The 21342-nt window shown below is 48.4% G+C and overlaps 1 protein-coding gene and 1 non-coding gene across 2 annotated transcripts in view; both read right to left on the bottom strand.

Annotated features, from left to right (window-relative positions):
- LOC125947482 (uncharacterized) overlaps positions 1 to 21342 on the bottom strand; it is a 107814-nt gene that overhangs the window by 16372 nt on the left and 70100 nt on the right. The gene's annotated exons all lie outside the window — the stretch shown is intronic.
- Trnam-cau (transfer RNA methionine (anticodon CAU)) lies at positions 14982 to 15053 on the bottom strand. The gene has a single exon. It is a non-coding gene; the product is annotated as a tRNA-Met (tRNA).

The following is a 21342-nucleotide window of genomic DNA, read 5'->3' as shown; positions in this document are numbered from 1 at the left end:
TCCCCTGTTGTTCTCGTCAAAAAAAAAGACCACAGCTGGCGATTCTGCGTGGACTATCGTCATCTAAATCAGATCACCAAGAAAGATGTCTACCCGCTTCCACGGATCGACGACGCTCTGGATTGTCTTCACGGTGACAATTATTTTTCATCAATCGACCTTCGCTCCGGATATTAGCAAATTGCCATGGATGAAATGGACCGTGAAAAGACCGCATTCGTTACACCTGACGGCCTCTATCAGTTTAGGGTAATGCCTTTCGGCTTGTGCAATGCCCCGGCGACATTTGAACGTATGACGGACATGCTCTTGCGTGGATTGAAATGGTCCATCTGCTTGTGTTACTTCGATGACGTCATCGTATTCTCTCCACCTTTTGCGGCCCATCTTGAACCACTTTCATCTGTGCTTTCTGTTTTTCGCGCCGCTGGCCTGCAGCTCAACTCGTCCAAGTGCCACTTCGGTCACTGGCAAATAACCATGCTCGGACATCTCGTCGATTCGTCAGGCATTCGCCCCGATCCCGCTAAAGTTCGTGCAGTGCAGAATTTCCCTGTACCAACCTCTGCCAGCGATGTTCGCAGCTTTATCGGTCATTGCTATTACTTCCGCCGGTTTGTGAAAAATTTCGCGCATGTTGCTCGTCCCCTGACTGACCTCCTCACGAAAGACGTTCCTTTCTACTGGGGCTCTGAGCAAGCGGCTTCTTTCTCGCGCCTCATCACGCTACTCACAAGACCTCCTGTTCTCGCCCATTTTGACGCCTCCGCTCCGACAGAAATTCGCACTGACGCCAGTGGATATGGCATCGGCGCAATTTTAGCCCAACGCCAACGTGAGCACAACCACGTTATCGCCTGCGCCAGCCACCTCCTCTCCCCATCCGAGCGCAATTATTCGATTACTGAGCGGGAATGTCTCGCCCACATTTGGGCTGTGGGCAAGTTCCGACCTTACATATATGGTCGACCATTTACGGTTACAGCCGATCACTACGCCCTTTGTTGGCTTTCTTCCCTCAAGGATCTCACCGGACGACTCGGTCGCTGGGCCCTACGCCTTCAGGAATACACATACACTGTGGTCTACAAGTCGAGTCGTTTACATCAGGACGCCGACTGCCTCTCTCGTCACCCCGTCGGTGCACCGAATGACTTAGTGGATGCCACACCGATCTGCGTTCTCTGGCTTTCCGCCTTGAGAGACATTGGGGCTGACAACGACGCGATGAATCGTTACGGCAGCTTATCGAACGCCTGCTCTCTGACCCGTCTGACCCATCCCTCTAAATGTTCGTACTACAAAATGACACCCTGTATCGCCGCAACATGGACCCAGACGGGCCCGAGCTGCTAATCGTCATTCCGTCCCATATTCAGCAGACTGTACTCCAGCAACTGCACGACGTTCCCACTGCTGGACACCTTGGCATCTCTCGGACCTATGACCGAATTCGACGACGATTTTTCTGGCCCCGTCTCAACCGCTCCGCTGTACATCCTGCTGTACCTGCGACCAGCTGTACATCCTGCTGGTCTGCTGGTACATCCTGCCTCTGGATATACCAACCGACCCTTTTTTCGCGTTGGCATCGATCTTCTCGGACCATTCCCTATATCGAACGACGGAAGTAAGTGGATTTCCGTCACTACGGACTATACGACCCGTTTTGCTATTACAAGAGCCCTTCCCACCAGTTGCGCTAAAGACGTCGCTGACTTCTTGCTTCACGACATTCTCTTACACCACGGCGCACCTCGTCAACTTCTCACCGATCGCGGACGATACTTTCTTGCCAAAGTCATCGACGACTTACTCCGATCCTGTGCTACTAAACACAAGCTTACTACAGCCTACCATCCTCATACTAACGGTCTTACTGAACGCCTGAACCGGACAATAACTGACATGCTCGCGATGTATGTTTCCTCCTATCATCGCGACTAGGACACTGCTTTACCATTTGTCACGTTTGCGTATAATTCCTCGCGACACGACACAGCTGGCTATTCGCCCTTCTACCTTCTATATGGCCACGTACCGACCTTGCCTTTTGAGACTCTTCTTTCGACCACACTCGACTCGCCGACGGAGTACGCTCGAGATGTCATAACCACAGCGACCCAGGCACGCCAGATTGCCCGTCTTCGTCTCTCGGCTTCACAGACACGTCAGAAGTGCCGTTACGATCAGCGCCACCGCGACCTTGTATAAGAACCAGATCGATGCTCTTGTTCTAGTTTGGTCTCTATATCGACGTGTCGGTCTTCCGGAGAAACTCCTCTCGCGATACTACTGCCCTTATCGCATCCTCCGCCAGGTGACGCCTGTCACATATGAAGTGTCTCCACTGGATGCTACCATGCCTTCACCTCTATCTGGCATCATCCACGTCAGTCGCCTCAAACCGTTCCTTTCTGAAACAAGTGAGTCGCACCATTAAGCAAATTTGTAGCAGATTTTAATTCAGTTCATCCGTCAATCGCTTTCACTTACAGCTATTCTAAATCAGCTGTAAACTTTCTTGATGTCACGGTACAAATTAAAGATAATCGCATATTCACAACCTTATATAAAAAGCCAACAGACCGCCACCAATATCTTCATTTCAAAAGTAGCCATCCACAACATTGCAAGAAAGCCATCCCGTATTCACAGGCCCACCGATACCACCGCATCTGCTCTGACGAGAAAGACTTCCAATGTCATGCAAAGGAACTCAGAACGGCCCTGGTGGCGAAGCACTACCCGGAACGTATTGTTGATGATGCTATAAGCCGAGCACAAGCCTTAGACAGAAATGAAATTTTGACTGGCTCAAAGCCCCGCCATCCGAAAAACCAAACCAACCTTATCCTCACCTACTCATCTACATTACCGCACGTGAACAACATCCTAGCCAAACACTTTAATATCATTCAGCAGAGCACACGTTTGTCTTCAATTTTCACAGAGCCACCCCGAGTTGTCTATCGCCGGGGAAGAAATCTAAGAGATATCCTCGTCAGAGCTAGGACAACAACGGTTCAAAACATAGAATCAGGCTGCAGACCTTGTGGTAAACCGCGCTGCAAGGTCTGTAAGCACATGACTTCAACCTGTCTTGCTAAGGCTACTTCCTCTGATTTCGCATTCAAAATTAAGGAACCTCTAAATTGTGACAGCAGCAATGTGATCTACATGCTCCATTGTGAAGTCTGCGACCAACAGTACATAGGCCAGACTGGAACCGCGTTCAGACTCCGTCTAAACAACCACAGAGCTCACACCCGCGCACTACCACATCTCCCATTCTCAAAACATATCAGTCTGCCTGAGCATTCATTTGATAAAATACGTGTCACTCTTCTCCAGTCAGGCTTCCGCTCTTCTCGTGAACGGGAACAAAGAGAGTCATATTTTATCCACAAATTTAGAACAATCACGCACGGCATAAATGAACACATGGGAAACCTCTCGTTTCTTTGTCCATAAGTTAAATTAGCTAAAATCAGAACTTAATCCCCGCATAGGCAAGCCGAACACGTGTGTGATGTCGAAAGAATGCCCACTACCCCAGTGGGGAGCGGACCGAACCACCCACATTATTGTGCCTTGCTTTTTAATTTCATGCTTATTTTGCCACGCTGTTACTATGATATTTGCAGGTTATTTCTTCTTGTTTCGTGTTTCTCGTGTTTTGCCCTTACTTTTCAATTTCAACTTCATGCTGATTTCGCCACGCTGTTACTGTCATATTTGCAGGCTGCTTCTTCTGATTTCGTGTTTCTCGTGTTTTGCCCTTGCTTTTCAATTTCATGCTGAATTCGCCACGCTGTTACTACATTTGCAGGTTATTTCTTCTTCTTTCGTGTTTCTCGTCTTTCGCCCTATACTTTGTCTGGCACGACCAGGTCTTGGTGTCTTTCCTTTAACTCTCTTGCCTTTAACTCTCCCTCTTTTTTTTTTTGCATCCTCAACTTAACATGACAGGCGTGTCCGCCAATTGTGCATGTGTAAGACACTTAACAGCGACCTTGCCCTAAGCTTCGTCTGGCACCACCAGGTCTTGGTGTCGTTCCTTTAACTCTCTCTCTCTCTTCTTTTTTTTTTTAACAGGACAGGCGTGTCCGTCAATTGTGCATGTGAAACTCGCTTAACCATGACCTTGCCCTTTGCTTTGTCAGGCACGACCAGGTCTTGGTGTCCTTCTTTTAACTCTCCCTCCCCTTTTTTTTTTGCATGTTCAACTTAACATGACAGGCGTGTCCGTCAATTGTGCATGTGAAACACGCTTAACAGCGATCTTGCCCTCTGCTTTGTCTGGCACGACCAGGTCTTGGGGTCTTTCCGTTAACTCCATCGTTTTTTTTTTCTTTTTTTCTTTTTTCTTTTTTTTCTTTTTTTTTGCATGTTCAACTTTGTCATATATCTCTCTATCTCTCCTTTCTCACCCTTTTTTTGGCGCCTTCTTTCTCTGCCTGAAGATATAAAAAGACTGTTGCAAGATGTTCCTGTATCCCTTGAAAATGGTCGGTCCACCGACCGAAACTGTTGGGAAAATATTAAACCTAAGATAACCGCGAAGTTGTGCTTCTGATTTTCCTTATATATATATATATATATATATATATATATATATATATATTGAAGGAAGGATTGCTTCGGATCCAGTGTTTAATAAGTTAAAAGAAGTGCAGGCTCACGTAGAAAAGCAAACACATTTTAATTTCGACGTTTCGGCTGGGGTCCCGCCTTTATCAAACCTACGATTGCAAGCACACAGAGCTCAATTTATACATTTTCTCTGTAACTGTCACCTTTACTCGCTTGGGAGGCGCAGAGTTGCGTACATGCGCTACTCTCGATGGAGGAGAGACACGACCGGCGGCACAGCAAACGAGGATTAAATATTTACAAGAACGGTAGAAGCACGCGGCACAGAACCCTAAAACCGTAACTCAAAACTGAAGGCACTCAAAACTAAAGACATAACTCAACAAAAAATGCTTGCTCAATACAAAATACAAAACTCTGACTAAATACCAAAACTACCAGAAAAGAATCTATCTGGGAGCCTAACTCCGCCTTAATGTCTCTAAGTCAGTCCTTTCCTTTGCTCGCCAAAGTCTGGCCACTCTGGCCCCGGCCTAACTGCGTCGTAAAGCGGAAACGGGATCGTCTCTTACGGATCGTCGTCTTGAAGTTCTTGTCGCACACGTGTCGGGCTCGTCCGAAGCGTTGAGAGTGCCGTAGGTGCCAACGCCTCGCGTTGTCTCTTTTGTCGGCGGTGAGCTCGTCGGCTTGTCGGTGATGAGCTCGTCAGCTCGTCAGCGATTGCGCTCGGCGTTGCTTAGGCCCACCTGGATAGGCCTAGCGTCGGGATGCGTCGCAACCTCTTCGTGAGTGCCGACGTGGCGTCCCGAGGAGAATCGAACGTGTCGGTCTGCCGCGGAAGGGGGATCCTCTCTGGGGTGCCCGGTCCTGCCGTGAGAGGCTGCAGCCAGTCCAGGAGCCTCGCTCGAACTTGCCGAGGTCGACGGCCACACCTTGGACGGCCAACGTCACGGACTCGGCCAGACCCCCAAGTCTCCCGTCGCCAGAGCGTAACTGGAGATGCGACCTTCCTGGCCCGGAGCCACGTCGATAATCAACGGACAGCGCCGTTCATCACTCGATTATGCCTCGGCTCACGCGTCTCGAGAGCTCGTGCCGTTCCGAACACCGGGCATCGCGTGCTCTCTTCTTTTTCGTGCCACAGGCGGCCTCTTACATATGACAGTAACCAAAAAAAAGAATAAATGGCACCTGGTCTATGACCACAGGCACGTGTACATTTAGTGACGTCATGCATACCAACACGTACATTGACTCATGTCAAACTCAACGGAAATAGGAGAGAGACACCGCCGTGACTGAAAACTTCGGGCGCATATACAGTGGCGCTATAATGTGACTCCAAACCCTGCGCGTGCATACAATGGCGTTAATAAATGATTGACAGCTAATTTACGAGTAACCCACACGTGAACAGGTGCACATTCAGTCGTGTCCACATGGGAGGAACGACGCTGCCAATGGAATGTAGGGCCAAGAGGTCACATGGTAACAAAGCGTATGCGAGGGATGGCAGCTGCCAATATAGTGTTTCTTTTCTTTTGAGGTTGCTGCATGACCACGAAGATGGTCACTGCACCCCCACCTGGTTATGGGACACCTGTACTGTGACCTCCACTGACGTCTGAATTCCACTAACTGCGTTCTATGGCATTCTTTGTACAAGTGACATTCTTTGTATTTGCGGGCAAGCTGTTTCTTATACATATTCTCTTTGTGTATCAAAAATAAAATAAAGGATAAATGAAAAATTCTACGACAAGGTGTAGTAGTAAACATCAACACAACAGATGGGCGAGAATTTGTAATTAATAATGCAGAAGTATTCATATCAATTATAAACATGCCATATAGTATATGCATATATGATCGTTAGGAAATGCATAAGGGCATCCGGAAAAATGTTCATTGGAGCACTAAACATGTAAAAGATAAATAAAAATTTATGACAAGAATAATTAATTAACACACCAGAAGGGTGAGGAGAACTTCTAATAAATGAGGCGGAAATATACACATCATTTCATAGCGATGCCTTATTACACATGTCATATATGATGGTTAGGAAATACATAAAGCAACCAGGAAATATATTCATTGGTGCTCCAAACATGCCAAAAAATGCTTCTTATTCGGGAGGCATGCATGTCAGCCTACGTATGCTTTGATTTATTCCCTTTGAAAGTGAGCTTAACTTGTGTATTAGAAATGACTCGGAAGCTTGTCTGTCGTAGTGAGTGGGAAATCGTGATTTCAAAATAGGCCTTAAATTTTTTGAAAGGATGGCCTAGTGTTGTTTTGAGAGGGGGAGCTGTGGTATAGATTTTACATGTGATTTGTGATTATTAAAGCGTAGCCTAATAGGGGTTCCCTTTTGTCCGATGCATTGTGCGCGGAAAATGGTGCATTCGAGGAGATATGCAACGTTGCAAGTGTCGCAGTTGTAATCCCCTTGGATATTGAATGAAAATAAAGACGTGGCGGTCTTGGCCACATTAGCGGTATTCGTCATGGGGCAGAGCCTGCATCGAAGTTTTCCGCATGGCGCGTAGCCTTTGAAGTTACCTGAGTGAATTTTGGAGGACGTAACAGCGTCTCTGAGGTTGGTGGCCCGTCTGTATACCACCTGCGGAGGTTCAGGAACGATTTGGCGCATTGCTCTACAAGTGTGTGGTATGATGAGATATGATGCTGAATAAGTGAGAGTAAGCTGAGTCCGCGAATCTGGGGGAGCTGGTTTGCTGTTGATGAGCGCGCGGCGATCAAGGTTGTCTGCTTTTTTAATTGCGTCGCTGATAACTAAGGGAGGATAACGCTGGCGTAGCAAGTCGTTACGCAGTTGTTCAGAGTTCGATGTAACATCTTCTTTTTTATTATATATCCGCTCGAAACCAAGAGCTTGGCTGTACGGGATTGCTGTTTTACAATGTTTGACATGGATACCGTGGAAATGCAAGTATTGGTGCTTATCAATTGTTTTTTTTTTGTAGAGTGATGTGATCAGCTTGCTGTTGTGCACACTTACACTAACATCCAGAAAAGTGACTACGGAATCTCCATATGTATAGGTGAATGAGATGGTTGGATGGACAGCATTGAACTGCGAAATAAACTTCAACAACTCTTCCTCGCCGTGAGACCAGATTAGAAAAATGTAGTCAATGAACCTTTTGTAAAACATTACTTCTAGCGTGCAACTCTCAAGAAAATTTGATTCCAGTATACCCAGGAATATGTTGGTGTAGTTTGTACCTATATTAGTGCCCATTGATGTGCCGTTAACTTGCACGAAGTGTTTTTCATTAAATTGAAAATTATTTAGCTCTAATACCAATTTTAGTAGGTTTTGAAGAGTTTGACAATCAATGGGTTTTACAAACACCCACTCTAAAAATGCATGTACAATTGCACGAATGCCATCCGCGCGCGATATATTTTTATACAGGGATACAACATCCAGGGTCACTAAGAGGCTGCCTGTGGGAATACAAAGGTCAATTATTTCGGATAGGAAGTGAGTGGTGTCTCTTATGTAAGAAGCCAATTAAGGCGGAATTCCTTGAATTAGAACATCTACGTAACCAGAATTTTTTTCTGTTATGGTTCCAATTCCAGAGACAATGCGTCTGCCCGGATTATTTTCTTTATGTATTTTTGGTAGAATATAAAACCTGCCTATGGTCGGGCTTAGAGGAAGCAGTGATTTGGCAACGGCATCATTAAACTTTTTTTTCTTCTAGAAGCTCACTTAGGGTCCTCCGAACGACTGATGTAAATGCTAAAGTGGGGTCTGTGTCTACCTGTTTGCAAAAGATTTTGTTCTCAAGCTGGCGATCGGCTTCTTTAATGTAGTACTCGGTATTCATAATTACGATGGCGCCTCCTTTGCCCGCAGGCTTTATAACTGTGTGTCTTGTCGCTGAGGTTTCCTAACGCTTTTTTCTGTCTCTTTACTGAGGTTTCTGTGAAAAGGCTTACTCTTTGTAATCTCCGATATTACATCCTGCTGAACTGCCTTAATTTATATGTCGAGGTGTTTGTCACGCTGCGGTGGAGTAGTCCAATGCCTGGCTGACGGCAGTTGCGAGCGTTCTTGGGGAGCCTGATTTGTGTCATCATACTCGCGAAGTCTCAGACAGCTGGAAAAGTTGTCCAAATCTTTGTACAGCTGATGTTAGTTCAAATATCCGGTGGCAGGACAAAAATGTCAACCTTTAGACAAGGCATCAACATGAGAAAGATTTACATTTCACAGGTTAACTATAGTTGGTTGTATTTGTGCCGTGTCCGAAGAAATGTTGCTGCCAAACGATTGTAATACTGGGTATCACTCAGAGAGGCTATCCCGCCTCAGTTTCATTTCTTTTGAGATGGCTAGCTGGCGTTTTGTTGGTACTCGCGCTCGCTCTGCTTTGCCGTTGACCGGACCGTTTTAGTGTCGCCTGATTATTTATATAAATCAAGCCCTGAATGTCTGCTTGCATTTGGTGGAGGCTGCTAGTTTCACTCGTCACCCTGGAACTCCGTACCCGGACTCTACCTCCAGCATCGGCTATGCCTGACGACATGGCTATGACACCCACGGCCGTCATCTGTTCCGGCGTTCCAAGGCAGCGCGAGCCTGTTCCATTCAGTGGCACCGAAGACCACGACGCGGACGACTGGCTGTCCTCTTACGAACGAGTGATCACGCACAACAAGTGGAATGACGTCGACGAACTCACCAACGTCATCTTTTACTTGAGTGACGTTGCGCATCTTTAATTTCGCACCCACGAAGTTGACATTGCGAACTCGTCGTCTTTTAAGACGACCTTCGCAGAGGTACTCGGCCGACCCGCTGTGCGCATGCTCCGCGCGGAACAGCGCTTGCGTGGTCGCACCCAGAATTCTGGCGAAAACTTTCCCGCCTACATTGAAGATGTCGTCTGCCGCCGCATCAACTCTTCCATGAGGGAGGCTGACAAAATCAGACGAATTATGAAAGGCATTCAGGACGACGCCTTCCACATGCTCATTGCGAAGAACTCCTGCACGGTCGCCGACGTGATTCAGCTCTGCCAAAGTTTCAAAAAGCTGAGGAAACAACGTATTTCCACGCGGCGCTCTAACTTCGACACGACCAACATCTCGGCTCTAACCATCCGCGATGATTCATTTGACCACAGTTCCTTGCTGCAGCAGTTTGTTCGCGAAGAAGTGGCAGGGCCCTTGTGTCGTGCATCCCGGAGCCTACGCAATCACTCGCACCGTTGCTTCGACACGCCATTCAGCAAGTCTTCGAGGCTCTGCCTATTGCCCAATGCCACATTCACAACAGCATCCGCCTGTCTCTGCCCCTGTGACCTATGCTGAAATGGCAGCCAGGCCTCGGGCTTCCTTTGCCAGAGATCCCGGGCAACCATCAAGCGCCTTCTACGTGGCGCGGCCTATTGTACGTGCGGCCCCGCTCCCTGTTTTGCGTCCCACCCCATCACCTGCAAACCCTTGGCGTACTGCAAACAACTGGCCGATCTGCTATTTCTGCCACCTTCCTGGCCATGTCGCACGGTTTTGCTATCGCCGCGACTTCCACGCACGTAACGGCGACTGAAGTCCAGGCTACGCTCGTCCGGAGCCAACACCACACCCGGTTTCGTCTGGCCCGGCGGCTGAATCTGTCTCGTCAGGTCAACGCGCCTTCGGCTCACGCCGGTCACCTTTCCGACGTTGTCGTTCACTTTCGCTCATGCTCTGTCGCACCCAGTGCGTCCAAGCGAAAAACTGATCATCGCAGTTCCGGAGGCAAGAACTGCGCTCGTGTCGAAAACTGCAGGGCCTCGGTGTTTTCCTGCTAACGAGGTCAACGTGTGTATTGAGGGCGCTTGTACAGTCACACCCACAACCGGAGCTGCTGTATGTGTGCTCAGGGGTGAACTATGTCAGCAGTTGAGAAAAATTACGATTCCGCTTTCTGACGTCTCCCAGCGTACGGCAATCGCACACCACGTCCAGCCTTGTGTGTCGTTCACGGCTCGGCTTGTCATTCAGGATGTTTTATATGTAGTTGAATTTGTCGTGTTGACACCATGCTCACACTACGTAATTCTGGGCTGGGATTTTCTTTCCACACATCTAGCCGTTGTTGAATGTGCGCGTGCTGAACTTGCATTGTCGCCGATATGTGATGCTCCATGTGAGCCGTGTTTCTCTCCTTTTCCCCGAGTGGTCGTCGGCGTGGACACTGATACACCTCCTTTCTCTGATGCTCTTGTGCCTTTCTCTTGCTCCTCCGCGCCCAATTCTACAGCTCCGTTTTCACCCTCCGAAGCCTTCGCCTCTCGCAGGAACTTCCTGCTTCCTTTTGCCATTCTCACGATTGAGAACTTTTCTGGAACCATTTATGTTACGAATTGGTTATCGTCATCTGCCACGTCATCTGCCCCTTCAAAATCACACGCAAAGATGTTTATCCTCTGCCCCGAATCGACGACGCCCTCGACTCCCTGCAAGGAGCAGAGTTTTTTACTTCCTTGGATGTTCGATCGGGGTACTCGCAAGTACCTATGGAAGAGGCTGACCGCCAAAGGACTGCATTTGTCACTCCCGATGGGTTATATGAGTTTAACGTGATGCCATTCGGCCTTTGCAATGCGCCTGGCACTTTCGAACGCCTCATGGACAACATCCTTCTCGTGCTCAAATGGCACACGAGCCTGTGTTATCTTGATGACGTCATAGTCTCTTTTAGAGGGACTTCGATTCTCATCTCACCACCTCACAAGTGCTCTGACTTGTCTTACAGATGCTGGGCTACAGCTCAATTTGAAGGAGTGCCATTTTGCTGCAGGCCGCCTCACCATTTTAGGCCACGTTGTTTGCAAGGATGGCGTTCTTCCCGACCCTACGAAGCTTCGAGCCGTCGCCGAGTTTCCTCGGCTGACTACAATGAAACAGCTTCGCAGTTTTATCGGCCTTTGTTCATATTTTCGCCGGTTCGTCCGCAACTTTGCGTCCATCGTCGCTTCTTTGACACAGCTTTGTGCCTACAACCAAGACGTATCGGCTTGGTCTCCCGCTTTCGACGACGCATTTGCAAATTTACGCCACCTCCTAACTTCCCTTCCTATTTTGCGCCGTTTTGATCTGGACGCTCCTACAGAAATCCACACGAACGCAAGTGTTGTCGTCCTTGGTGCTATTCTGGCCCACCGCAAGTCTGGATTTGACAGCACGTCGTCTCTTACGCCAGCCGCACTCTCACTAGAGCAGAAGCAAACTATTCTGTTACTGAGAAAGAATGTCCAGCCATCGTTTGGGCGATCACAAAATTTCGACCTTATGTCTACGGCCGACCTTTCGAAGTCGTGACTTATCATCATGCCCTGTGCTGGCTGTCGTCCCTCAATCCATCTGGTCGCCTAGCTCGTTGAGCACTATATCTGCAAAACTATGACATTCGCGTCGTCTACAGGTCTGGCCGTAAACATGCAGATGCAGGACGCCCTTTCCCACTCTCCACTAGCCCATGAGCCTGGAGCTGCGTCTGTCCTCAGCTACGATTCGTCGTCCCTCATATATGCCGACATGCCATCCGATCAGTGCGAGGATCCTTGGATAGGCTCACTCCTAGAGTTCCTGTCTGAGCCATCGCTGCGTATCACCAACCCCACGCTTTGACGAACTGCTCGTCACTTTACCATCCGCGATGGGCTTCTGTACCACCGCAATTGCCTATCTGAGGGCCGTAAATGGTTCCTCGGGATCCCTCGCCGTCTACGTTCCGACGTCTGTGCCTCCTTTCATGCGGACCCCCAATGCGCCCATGCCAGCGTATTAAAGACCTACGCACGCCTGCGGCGTCGGTAGTACTGGCGTGCAATGTAGCGCTTCGTCCGACAGTACGTCCGCTCATGCTCTGTGTGCCAACGCCGCAAGGACCCACCTTACTCAACGACTGGCCCACTTGAACCCCTGCCCTGTCCCACCCGGCCTTTCGACCGCATCGGAATTGATTTGTACGGACCCCTTCCGAGTACTTCAAATGGCAACCGCTGGGAAATAGTCGCTGTGGACAATCTCACGCGCTACGCCGAAACTTCAGCGCTTCCGTCTGCCACATCATGTGACGTGGCCTTGTTCATCCTCCATAATCTCGTTCTTCGGCACGGCGCGCCTCGTGAGCTACTGAGCGATCTCAGACATTCCTTCCTCTCTGAAGCCGTTGGAGCTCATCTACGTGAATGCAACATATTTCATCGCATTGCCAGCGCCTACCACCCCAAACCAACGGCATGACTGAGCGCTTTAATTGTACACTAGGCCACATGCTTGCCATGTACGTTTCCGCTGACCATGTCAATTGGGACCAGATTTTACCCTTCGTTACCTACGCTTACAACAGCGCCCCTCAGTCTACCACAGGATTCTCCCCATTCTTTCTTCTTTACGGCCGTGAGCCTTCCTTCTTCATGGACACTATCCTCCCATATCGCCCCGATGCCTCCGAATCCACGACTCTATCTGAAGTAGCCACTTATGCCGAGGAATGCCGCCAGCTCACGCGCTCCCTTACCTCGCAAGACCAGGCCCGCCAGAAAGACTCTCACGACCGTAGCTCCTCTTCGCCGTCATATTCACCTGGCACATTGGTGTGGCTCCGCGTTCCCTTCTCCGCTCCCGGCCTTTCCACAAAGCTGCTGCCTAAGGATGACGGCCCTTACCGGGTTCTACGTCAGACGTCCCCTGTGAATTATGTCATTGAGCCCCTTCCGCCATCTGCGGACCAACGGCGCCGCGGCCGTGACAGGGTTCACGTGGAAGGGCTGAAACCGCACTACAAACCGCCTGTATGGAAGTTTCCTTAGGTCGCCAAGTTGGCTCCCTTTTCACCGGGGGGTAATTGTAGCGAAAAACACGGACGCAAGTGAAAGACGAGGACGAAGAGTGTTGTTGGTGCTCGCGCTCGCTCTGCTTTGCCGTTCACCGGATCGTTTTCGTGTCGCCTGCTTATCATGTAAATCACGCCCTGAACGTCTGCTTGCACAATGAATACTTTTCCAACAAGAAAAACTCATTCTCCGTTAGGGAATGTTTTTTGAAAAAAAAAAACACTCCTCCTCTTGCAACAACGCAGACAAACAAGATTTATCATGAGCAATGATTATGTCCAATGGCTGTAACGAGGCATTGCTCAATACATATTTCCACTTCACTGTGTTTTCAGCTGACATTTCAGAAAGAGATTGTTTAAGGTAAACGCGTAACCCTTTTGGGGCAATTTTGTGAGTTCGGTAAAGTTTAAGTGTCCTAACATGGTATGCTTGTCTAATCCTTTCTTCAATGATTTTTCTCACCTTTAAAAACTTTTTGGAGACGCCATTGTTTGCAGGAGACATGGAATCTGCTTGCCGTCATTAACCATCAGGTGTTTTTTTGCTGTTTGCTCAAGTCCGTCTCAGCTCATAATAGCCGCTTGGAGGGCAGGCAATTTCAGCGGGGTCATGATTTCGGCGACGGAGAGGTCTGCTGACCTTCGGGCTGTTAGTGGAGGTGCTTTTCTAGGGGCGTTTCGGTCTAGCGGGTCGCCGTTGGCTTTTGCAAGGAGATGAGTCGGTTTTTGGCGGAGTACCATCTGCAGTGGCTGGTTCATCGTCTGATCTTGGGCTCGAGCTGTTGGCAATGGGCCAACGCTTAGTAGGGGAAGGCGGGAACTCATCGGGCGCCGAACGAGACCGGCCGCCGTGCGGGGAAGGAGAAGCGTCTACTTGTTTGTCTTTTTTCCTGGGACTACATTTTCCGCGCTATCAACTTACATTTATCTCTCAGCTCTCGACGCGCCTGAATGACTCTATCTGTTGTATGTTCTCGCCTTGTGTACACGACTGAATGTGCACCTGTTCACGCTTGAGTTACTCACAAATTACCTATTAATTAATTTTTACGCAATGGTATGTACGCGCAGGTTTGGAGTCACATTATAGCGCCACTGTATATGCGCGCGAAGTTTTTAGTCACGTTGATGTCTCGCTCTCTCCCATTTCTGTTGAGTTTGACATGAGCCAATGCACTTGTTGGTATGCATGACGTCACTAAATGTGCACGTGCCCGTGGTCATACACCAGATATCTTTTCTCTTTTTTTGGTTACAGAGAAAATGTATAAATTGAGCTCTGTGTGCTTGCAATTGTACTGTTGATGAAGGCCAGACCCCGGCCGAAACGTCGAAATGAAAATGTTTTCGCTGTTCTACATGCGCCAGCACTTTTTTTAGCTTATATATAGCATATCATAAGAAGCCAACAAACAATAACACCAAGGACAACATAGGGGAAATTACTTGTTCTTAATAATATAATTAGAGAAATGATAAATTAATGAAAATGAAAATGGATGAAAAAACAACTGTCCGCAGGTGGGGAACGAACCCACGTCTTCGCATTATGCGTGCGATGCTCTCACCATTGAGCTACCGCGGAACCGTTTTCCCATCCACTTTCTGGGGTATTTATGTTTTACAACTAGAACTAACCCTGGGAGTGCTAGCCCGCGCAACCACTCACAAACCATAGGGCGGATGTGGAACATCCTTTCTGCCGCAGGCGTCACGAGCACGTGATCTTTTCTTTTTCTTTTTTTGGGTGATGGCAACTGGTCAATAAACCCACATATGCTACCTACAGGCATCATTGTTGCCGGATTCGAGCCCTCGTTATGTAGAGCCCTCGTCATTGGTAGCTCAATGGTGAGAGCGTCGCACGCGTAATGCGAAGACGTGGGTTCGTTCCCCACCTGCGGACAGTTGTTTTTTCATCCATTTTCATTTTCATTAATTTATCATTTCTCTAATTCAGTTAATAAAAACAAGTAAATTCCCCTATGTTGTCCTTGGTGTTATTGTTTGTTGGCTTGTTATGATATGCTTCTTAAAAATCGGGCCCCGCGGTTCCCTTTCTTCTCGTTCACTTTATATATATATATATATATATATATATATATATATATATATTTTAGTGCTAACTGTGCAGTTCATCATCGTCTTCAGGTGTACATACCACGGTGTAAGATATATATTCTTTAGGTGGGGACACTTCTCGGCTTGCTTGCTAGACTCGATCGACCAGATAAAGTAGCAAGGGCGCGCGTCTATCGGGGCGGTGACAGCAGCGGATGCCTATCGGCGGAACGACGCAACTTCAGTTAGAACGCAGGCGAGAGCGTCCGCCGACAAGGAACGCGCGCATGCCCTCTCCCCGTTGACCTACTTTCGTGCGTCACTCAATCATTTCGGCTTTCCCGCGAACCGCCGGTTGCTATAACAACGGGATATTAAACCAATAAAAAGCTTTCTGTGTTGAAGTTGCGTCGTACGGCCGATAGGTATCCGCTGCCGTCACCGGGCCCGATCGGAGCGCGCCTTTGCTATATACAAGTAGTATATACAAGTAACAAGTATACACTTCAGAATCCACTGGTGCCGAAGTCGTTCCATGGAGACGTCTTCGAAGACATCGAAGACTTGATGACCGACTTCGAGCGCGTTGCCGTATACAATGAATTGGACGACGCGACTAAACGTAGGAATGTTTGCTTCTGCCTGGAGGACGGCGCGCGTACGTGATTTCAAAACCGTGAGGAGCAACTGACGTCATGGTGCGAGTTCCGCCGTCATCTACTGGACACCTACGCCAGTCCTGATCGCCGCGAACGAGCCGAACGAGCAATTCAGGGCCGAAACCAGCTTCCCAACAAAAGCGTTACCGCGTTCGTCGAAGATATGACGCGCCTCTTCAGACGAGCAGACCCAGGAATGACCGAGGACAAGAAGTTCAGTCACCGGTGTGATGCGAGGGGTGAAGGAGCAGCTCTTCGCTGGTCTGGTGCGTAATCTCCCGAAGGCTGTCGCCGAATTTCTATCTGAGGCTGTCAGTATGAAGAAGATGCTTCAGCAGCGCTCTAACTTTTACGAGGGGCAAGTGAACGCGACTACGGACATGTCCACGGCCACCGGAAGCCACAATGACATCCTTCGAGACCTCATCCGCACCGTTGTGTGCGAAGAGATACTGAAGGTTTACGGCACTCCACAAGCCACGGTGAGCTCAATTGCGAGTGTTATAAGAAATGAAGTGCACCAAGTGCTCCGGTCCACCATTCCTTTTGATAACACCGCGCCTGCACCTTCTGTACACCACCGTGCGACCTACGCAGGAGTATTGAGAAAGCCTGCTTCGTCCCCGCCACTGTTTGTTCAGGCCGCTCATCCAGTTGCACTCCCACCAGCCCAACCGGTGCCGTACATGGTGGAACGACGCACGCCTCCACCGTTTCCCCGTGCAGCTCCTCCGGTTGTGCTTCCACAAGAGCAACCGGTAAATTACGCCGACGATCGACGCATGTCCCCTCGGAAGTCAGATGTTTGGCGCACTCCGGATCGCCGTCCTCTGTGCTTCCACTGTGGTGAGACAGATCATTTGTACCGCCAGTGCCCATACCGACGCCTTGGGTTGCGGGGCTTTTCCGCCTACTCGCCACCACCCCGACTGGGCCAACGACCTCGGGACATTGAAGAATATCTGGCTCAGCAACGCATGCTACCGCCTACCGGGCGGCAGTCGCGCTCGCCGTCGCCAAGGCGATTTTCACCATCGCTCCAGCGGTATTCGAGCGGAAGGTCGCCAAGTTCCCGCCGGGAAAACTAACTACAGCGAACTCTAGGGGCGAGGCCGCTGGCAGTCGACGCACTGAAGACCTCCGAACGACGCCAGTAACGAAGGGTACCGGTCCGACATGAACTGCAGTGAACGGAATGACCGGCTGTCGCTCGACATACCGGTGGTGATCGACGGTTACGCTGTTAGCGCTTTAGTGGATACCGGAGTGAACTATTCTATATTCTATTCTGTATATTTTGAACAATATTATTACCACTGGTATCATTCCCGATAATCTGAAAAAAGTGCTGGTCATTCCTCTTTTTGAAACTGGCGCACGAAACAAAATCGAAAACTACCGGCCTATTTATATCCTTTCATGCGTTGGGCAGATATTGGAAAAATATCTGCTCAAGACAATGAGCAGCTTTATAAGCAAGCATAGCATGTTATCCCCTAGCCAGTATGGCTTTGTGCCGAATCGGGGCACACAGTTGCTGTCGAAGATTTTTCCGATACACTAAACTCTGCGTATGAACACAATCAGATTGCTTGTGCACTGTTTCACGACATCCAAAAAGCGTTTGACAGCGTCTGTGATAGTATACTACTAACCAAACTTTCATTGCTAGGCTTTCGGGGTGCGTTTTTGTGGATTCTGAAAAACTTCTTATCTAACAGACACCAACCTGTGTCTATTAGAAGATTTCGTAGCAACCGGACCGAAATTAAAGTTGGCGTCCCCCAAGGTTCAATTTTAAGTCCGTTATTATTTAACTTATATTTGAACGATTTATCTAATGTTGTGAACGCCAAATTATATCAGTAAGCTGATGACGGTGTCCTTGTTTTATACGCTCGAAGTTACACTGACGCCATCTACTCTTCACAAATGGCAACAACAAAAATTATGGACTGGTTTCGGAATAATGTAGTCGATATCGGTCGTCCAAAACTCAACTAATCTGTTTCCACAACCCTATGAAGCAAGTTACCCTATCGTCCCCATTATATTTGCACACATCACAAATGCAATCCCTATTTGCGTGACCCTGTGCAATACGCTCGTTCAATTAAATACCTTGGTGTTTTTTTTTGACAGTGATTTATCCTGGAATTCTCATTTTGCACATATTTGTCAAAAACTTCGCGCAGTGTCTTGTGTTTTGTATAATATTAAATTTTACATGCTGTCTGTCTTAATATTTGTATAATTGAAATTGTTATTACTGTCTTATTATTAGTCTTAATAAATTACTCTCTTATTTTGTATAATATTAAATTTTACATGTCTGTCCGAAAGCTTGTAGTACATGCCTTATGCTACAGTGTAATCCGGTATGGGATATGTCATGGGTCATGGCGTTCAACATTTGGTAAACCGGGTCAATTTCGTCCTTCGTGGTATTCTGAAGCATGTTGCATATGATGTCTCCCCCAAATCTGATGTGTTTAAAACTTTGTCTTTACCTGATTTCAATTCTTTGCTGCTAGAAACTGTAGTCTTAAAGAATTTTTGGATAAGCCAGTATAAAATTTCTTATGATCCTGTTGATTGCCTGAGACCAAAGAATCCTTATGTTACACCCCGCTGTAAGACGAGATATGGTCGAAGACTCCCTAACTATTACGTCTCTGCAATGCTTAATTTACTTCCGCAAAGCATACAAGACGTGAAGACGAAATGTGGTTTCAGAAAGGCTCTTAGACACATTAATGCGTGATCAGAAGTCTGTCATGTTTTTTTGTTTTTATTTTTTATTTTGTTTTCAATGTTGTCTACAAGCTACGCATGATGTGTTACTAATGGCTCTGTCGCTGTCTGCCAGGCACTCCCGTTCAAGCCCACTGCGGCTTTGGCAGGCCCGATTCTTGCATTGTAATATACTCAAGTCATCAATAAAGTATTATTATTATTATTATTATTATTATTATTATTATTATTATTATTATTATTATTATTATCATTATTATTATTATAAAAGCGGGAAGATGGCGACGTTTCTGAAGAAAGTAATTACCCCTTGGCATGGCTCGCAGATTCGTACGGCTGGCGGTTACGTCGGTACTCCACTGGGATCCTGCACGACAAGAGTTCGAATTCGAGGATCGACATTCGTGGCGAGTTGCCTTGTCCTACGCGAATGTTCCCGCGATGTGATTCTCGGAGTTGACTTCCTGCAGGAATACGGCGCGGTTATTGACTTACGGGGAGGTGTAGTCACCTTCTCAGCCGACCAAGCAATCGACACAGACGATGACAAACGACGTGACGACGCGCTTCGTGTTTCCGCCGAGAGTGTTACGCTTCCTCCACAAGCCAGTGTTCTAGTCGAAGTGATGTGCGGTAGAATGCGCGAAGGTGGAGTGGTCGCAGAAAGTAACTTAGCGCATCTACTGACGCAAGGTGTTTGTGCGGCCAGGAGTGTGCTACAGCCTCGTGATGGCCGATCTAAGTTGCTAGTCACCAACTTCAGCAACGAGCATCGACACCTCTTCCGCGGTACTTCGATAGCGTTTGCCGAAGAAATAGAAATAGAACACGTTGCTGAATGTTTTGCCCGTGAACCATTGACGATGGCTGACGAGTCACTGGGCAACGTCCACATTTATTCAGAGTTATCTAACGACAAACACGCAGCACTGCACGAGCTTTTGCTTGAATTCAGGGAATGCTTCGCAATCTCCTAAGGTACGCCTTACTTCAGTTACAAGGCACAGGATCATCACATGTGACGACGCACGCCCGATACGCCAGCAGCCTTACCACGTGTACGCAAGTACACGCGGTTGGGCTGTACAAGCGATTCGTACGCAAGTACACGAGATGCTTGAAGACGGCGTGATCGAACAGCTCATGGTCGTCTCCGGTAGTTCTTGTCAAAAAGAAAGACGGAACGCTACGCTTTTGCGATGACTACCGGAAGCTCAACAACGTAACTAAAAGGGCCGTGTACCCACTGCCACGTATCGACGACTAGTTAGACTGCGGCGTGCCCAGTATTTTTCGTCACTCTATTTTAAAAGTGGATACTGGCAGATCGAGGTAGAAGAACGAGACCAGGAGAAAACTGCCTTTGTGACTCCCGAAGGCCTTTACGAATTCCGAGTGTTCCCTTTCGGTTTGTGTTCAACCCCAGCAACGCTCCAGTGAAGGATGGATACTGTCCTCGCCGGATTGAAGTGGCAGACATGCCTTCTTTATCTTGACGACGTAGTTGTCTTTTCTGAAACATTTGAGCAACATCTTCATCGCCTGCGGCATGTGCTAGAAGCACACCGATCGGCTGATCTCACGCTTAAACCAGAGAAGTGCCACTTCGGTTATGAAGAGCTCAAGTTTCTCGGACAAGTCGTAAGTGCCAAAGGAGTTCGACCGGATCCCGACAAGCTTTCCGCGGTAGCAGCTTTTCGTCCTCCTGCTGTCTGCGTATTACCGCCGCTTCATTGACAACTTGTCGAATATTGCGGAACCCCTGACTCGCCTTACCAGGGATGACACGCCATTTGCCTGGACGAATGAGCAACAGGCGGCCTTCGCTGAACTACGGCAACGCATAAAGTCAGCACCTGTCCTGGCACATTTCGACGAAGAGGCTGACACCGAGGTGCATACTGACGCCAGTAACATTGGCCTTGGCGCAGTACTCGTCCAACGTCAAGACGGCATTGAAAGAGTAATAGCTTATGCTAGCCGCTCGCTTTCCCGTGCCGAGGCGAACTACTCTACTACAGAAAAAGAGTGTCTCGCGGTCCTCTGGGCGATCACGAAGTTTCGCCCGTATCTCTACGGCCGTCCCTTCAAAGTGGTGACAGACCACCATTGTCTATGTTGGTTGGCGAACATATGCGATCCTTCAGGACGGCTGGCACGCTGGAGCTTGCGGCTACAGGAATTCGACGTCACCATAGCTTACAAGTCTGGCCACAAGCACGAAGACACCGACACGTTGTCGCGTGCTCCCGCCGAATCTGTCAGTCGACAGTCAGAGGACGACGACGGCTTCCAAGGCGCCCTTACTACGCCGGACTTGGTCCCATGGCAGCGTGACGACACTGAAATTCGACCTCTCATCGACCACTTAGAGGGCCGTCAAACAACCATACTACGCCA

The sequence above is a fragment of the Dermacentor silvarum genome, chromosome 8 (assembly GCF_013339745.2).
Source record: "Dermacentor silvarum isolate Dsil-2018 chromosome 8, BIME_Dsil_1.4, whole genome shotgun sequence".
Taxonomy (NCBI): domain Eukaryota; kingdom Metazoa; phylum Arthropoda; class Arachnida; order Ixodida; family Ixodidae; genus Dermacentor; species Dermacentor silvarum.
This window is presented reverse-complemented; position numbering and strand designations above follow the sequence as displayed.